Raw genomic sequence first — 5,380 nt, forward strand, 5'->3', positions numbered from 1 at the left:
GAGCATGACTAAAAATGTTTTCATTTTCACTCCTCACTACCTGCTCCTATGTGACATCTGCCTGCATGCCATTAGCCATCAGGGCATGCAGAAGAGCCCATCCAACATTCTGGCTTTGGGGCTGAGAAGTGTCTGACAGGCACCTTTAGCTGTGAATGTAGAGATTTTGTTATCTCAGCTGTGCAGCTGCAGTGATTCATTCTGACTTTCCAGCTCTGGTGGAGTTGCTTGAGCTCTCAGTTTTCTGACAGTGCTGCAATTTTACTGTGAAAGTCAAATATCCCAGGGCCAAGACAGGAGCTCTTTAATGACCAAGGGCACAGGACTCGAGCTCAGGAGACAGGTGGCTACAGCTGCAGTCTCAGAAAAAGAGAAAAACACCAAATGTCACCACAACCTTTTCGTAATCAGGGGAAGCAGGATGCCACTGCAGTGCTGAGAGGATTGTGGCTTGGTTGCTTTTCCACATCTCAGCCCAGCACACACTGCTGTCAGCCAAGGGAGGCAGGTGTGCTGAGGGATGATTTTGCTCTGAGCTCTGAAGACAGTGGCCAGGCTCCTCTGTGGTCAGCAGGGAGGACAGTGACTCACAGGTCTGGCTGAGAAAGGGCTCTATGGTACAAGAAAATCAGCAAAGCCACTTACAAGATTGGTAATTTCTAATTAAATAGTAATATTAAATTTCATTACAAATTTTCTTCTACCTTTCTGGAGATAACATGGGATTTTTTTCCATAATGCTCTTATGCATTAATCCTAGATTGGGTCTGCAAACCCCAGTTTGGTTTAAGAATCTGTGTCTTCCTTTAAAATACCAAAATAAAATACCAAGTGAGATCTCTCCCTTCACCCAGTGGCATCAGATGTATTGTCAGGGTGAGTCTGTTGTGAAAAATAACCTGTAAGAACAGCTCCATCTCATTTCTCTAACAGCATCGTTTCCTTTCTTTAAGGAAAAGAGCTTTCCTGTGCTGCTGTGCCACTGTGTATAACATAACAATGAAATAGTTCTTTTTGCTTTTCAGTCTTTCTGGTCTGCAGAATAATGTTTCTGAAATGGCAGTCTAATCCTGTTATTGTCCATCCAGCTCCTATCCTGAACGAGTGTGTGCAGCTCCCTAATGGCAGGTGACAGGAGGGGAGAACATGATGGCTGGGGAAAGTGTCTGTCTGTCTGTCTCTTGTAGAGGATGGATTTTACTGCTCCACCCAATCTTGGCATCTATTCAGATGCCCACAGTCCATGGACAACACTATTGACAAGTTAAATATACTCAACAGGCAGATTCCTAAAACACTCAAACCAAAATCCCACTGTGCTCTTCTTTTATTCTCAATAAAAAGGAATTATTCTCACTCCAAGGAATTTTACTTCAGTTAAAGCAATGAATTAAACTTCAGGGCATGTTGAAAAAAGAGTTTGGGAACTTCTCTTTTGTGGTGGTTTCTAATCCAGACATCACAGTGCTAAGGAAGTGAGGACAAATGCTTAGTCACAAAATACTGTATTAAAGTTATAAAGTCTTCTCCATGTCTGCTGTTTGATCCAATTGAACAGAAAGAACATGAATAGAAGGAACAGGCAGCACAGTCAGGAATCCATTGAAACTCTCTCAGTCTTAATAATAGAAGGCAAGGACAAGCTCTTCTATTCACAAGGACCCTGATTTTGGCTTTCTGGGGACCCCATGAGTACAGCTTCAGCTCTGAACACTTTTTAAGATCAGAGCTGAAATTATGTCTTTAACATACAAGGTTTCTTGGTTGTACAATCTGGTGCTTGGGGGAGAGAGAGAATTCCTAATGTGGTGTGTACACAGCATGAGACTAATCACTAAACACCTGTGAAATGAAGAAAATGTCCTTGGAGTCTTCCAAGTTATTTTTGTGGTAAGCAAAAGAAATAGGAAATTATTTTCCAGTTTCTTGTTTTGGTTTCTTTGGGTTTTTTCAGTTTTGGGGTTTTTTTGTTGTTTTGGTTTTTGGTTTTTTGTTGTTGTTTTTTGGTTGTTGGTTGGCTTTTTTTATGCAACTTCTAAAATTATTTGTTGCTTTACTCCATTACAGTTTTCTTTCACTGGATCCATTTCATGACAAACTTATGGACTTCAATAGATGCTTTTAATGCTGCCCTGAAAATCTGAATGTTTTCCTTGTATCTTAAAATGTGAGAGCATAAATTCTTTTGATGAAGACCTGCAGTGAAACTAATTTATGGTGATGTGACCCCCTGTGAGAAAACCTCAGATTTCTATGGCTAAATAAGGTCTGGTGTGATTGAGAGAAGAGGAGGAAGAGCAGCAATTTTTATAAAAATAATACTTCTTTCATACACTTTGAAAGTAAATTAACATCAAATATTATTTTGTTTGGGACTATTTTTAGGCAGAAGAGCTTGGACAGACAGTTGAGACAAATTCTTCTGAAAAGTGAGATAAAAAATGGTATTAATGTTCTGATCCTGATTTTTCCAAAGTTTTTCTCCTTACATCAGCATTAATATTAGTGCAAGGAATATGCACAGTTCTGCTGACTCAGAGATGTAGATATTTCTATTTTTGCACCTTTTTAAGTCACATGTGAGGAATAAAACAGTTGAGTGGATTTTTTTTCTTCTCCAACAAAAACACCGGGGAGGTCTCCAAAAGGAACAAGTCCTGTTCTCCGGAGCAACCTGTAACACATTCAAGATTTCTTGATGTTCTCAGCTTTCCTCGATTCCATTCCAGGCAGGAGGCTTCTTATTTTTTTCAGGAATACCACTGGAGGTCACTCACGTACTAACAAACAGTGCTGCAAGGGGAAAAAGTCATTTAAACTATCCAAGAATGAACTCAGCTTGACTTGAAGATGATGTTAAAATGGAAACAAGTTTGGAATTATGTTGTGCAGATAATCCTCGAGTTATTACAGTAGGTTATAATAAAAGTAGCAAATAAACGAATTATCTGAATTTTCTTATAGAAAGACTAAACCCCCACACACACACATTAGCAGACCAAGTTAGCTTTTGATCTAGCTACAGTAATTATGAAAATGAGCACAACTCTTCGTCAAAAAAAGCAAAAATAGGAAAAGAGAATTCATCTAAAAATGCTCACTGGGGTAACATCAGTGTGACAAGAAAATGCAAACAAAATGTAAGATAGGAGAGGAAAGATTGCATAAGAATTTTCTCATGATGATATTTCTGGTAGCAAAAAAAATTGCAAGGAAGAAGTAATAAACTTTATTTATTTCATATGACTGGTTTCCCTATCTCCATTTTCTCTTAATCCATTTTTATCACTAACTTTCAAATTTTCAGGTACATTTTTGCTGGAAATCTGAGTTGGAGAGAAATGGAAATGGTTAAAATGTTTTTCCTCTTTCTGATAAACTAAAAATTTCATATTGATTTATTGCTCTAAGGTGAAGAACTAAGAAATGTAAGTCCCAATCTGGTTGTTTTACTTCAAAAGCAAACTGCTACTGGCTGGCAACCCTCTACCTTAGGCTCCAGGCCCATTAATATTCATACCAAAATTCCCACAGTATGAGAGAGCCAATTAAAACCAGACAGATATGCATAATAATTAAGGTATTGCTTACAAATTATCAGGGAAAAAAAGTTTCAGAGCATCTTTATTCACCTGCAGAAAGACAGAAAATGATCTGTCAGTGCTATTTAGTGCTTGTACAACACTTGTACAGCTCTGCGTTGCTCTATACTTTTAATTTACTTTTTTAATTATACTTTTAATTTACTATTTACTATTTATGTCTTTCCATTTGATTCTGAAAGCTTCTAGGAGGGTTCTGCAGCTGCTGTGTCCTGCCAGCCAACTCCTGATTGTCAGGTTTTTGATTTCAAACTAGCTGATAGGGACTGCTGGACTGGGCTTTGCTTGGTAAGAACACTTCTTCCACTGGGAGAAGGGAGCAGAGCAAGCAGAGTGTTTGGTAATTTGTGTGGGTGCTGGGGAATGGCAGAAACTCTCCTCCAAACAGTGGCAACTGTGCAGCACCAAGGCTGAGGAACCATTGGGCCTGATCTCCAGCACCCTGGAGAAATTTCCCTTGGTCCAGCGCTGGTGACAGCCTAGACAGGGTTTGGGTGGTCCAGGCACTGTGTCCATGGCACTGGTGTGCAGATTACTCCCTTTTAAGGAGGGAAAATGGGATATCAGCTGGATGGAACTCCACAGAGGTGAGAGCCTGGACCTGAGGTGGAGGGATGTTAGGGGTATGCTGGGTGGAGCAGAGGAGGAGAGCACTCTTGAGGGAAGTTGCTGAAGTTCATGATTTCTGACAGCAGCAGCAATGTTCCTTGTCCCTGCTCAGACCTAAGGGCAGTGTGTCAGTGTGCAGGGCTGTGTGTGAGTGTGCAGGACACTGCTGGGAGCTTTGAATGTACTGGAGGTGCAGGAGTGTCCAGAGCTGCTGTTGGTGATGGCACCAGAGAGCCCCTGGGGAAGGATGGAAGGACAAACAAATGAAGCAGAATCACGAGCTTCACAAGTAGAATTTTAATTAACCCCCTAGCAGTCAGGAATTCAGCCTGCGCATCTGAGAGCTTTACAACACAGACTGGAGAATTTCATCACGCTGCAGATATTTACATGGCAATTCCTTCGGTCAGGAGTTCAGGTTTTTGGGTTGTTTCAAAAAGTCAATGACCTCGTAAAGAAAGCAGGAAATGTAAAGGTACTGCTGCCCTGGAAGATTCAACTGTTCCATGTAGCCATATCCTGTAAATGGATGTTGTGTTCATATCAGCAGTTAACTTAAGACTATCCCTCAACAGAGATAGTAGAGGTTCTAATATCATCCAAAATCATCTATCCCAGGAATGGGTGGGAGGATGGCAGGAAGGGAAAGGAGAAAGGGAGGACATTGTGCTGTGTTCTGTAGTGCTGCCTCTCAGGATAACAGCAATAAGGGCAGCCACATCCCACTCCATGGCTAAGCTGGGTCCATGTCTGGTTGTAAACCTGGTTTACCAGTTGGGATTTTTATCTGTAGTAAATCTGACATCCTGAGCCTTTAAAATAATGCATGTTCCAGAAATAACAAAGAGGAAGTATATAGTATCTCCCATATGCTAATTCAGCATGGAATATTGCATCCAAATTGCTTTATCGAAAAGTGACATTTCTTTACTTGAAGTGACTATACTGCTGCACATCTGTTTGAGAACATCGTGCATCATCATTGTGTGACGATGCTCTTGGCCACCCAACCAAGACAGTGACCCAAAAAATGATTCTTTAGGGAACCAGGGTTCACCTCCAAATGAGCCACCCTTGTCCCTGTGGGGGAATTCAGCTTGCCGGGTGTGCACTGGGAACACCACACAGCTGGTCCAAACAGCCCCAGGAGATTCCCCAAACACCTGCAC

Source organism: Parus major, chromosome 1, assembly GCF_001522545.3.
Source record: "Parus major isolate Abel chromosome 1, Parus_major1.1, whole genome shotgun sequence".
In the NCBI taxonomy this organism is placed as follows: Eukaryota; Metazoa; Chordata; class Aves; order Passeriformes; family Paridae; genus Parus; species Parus major.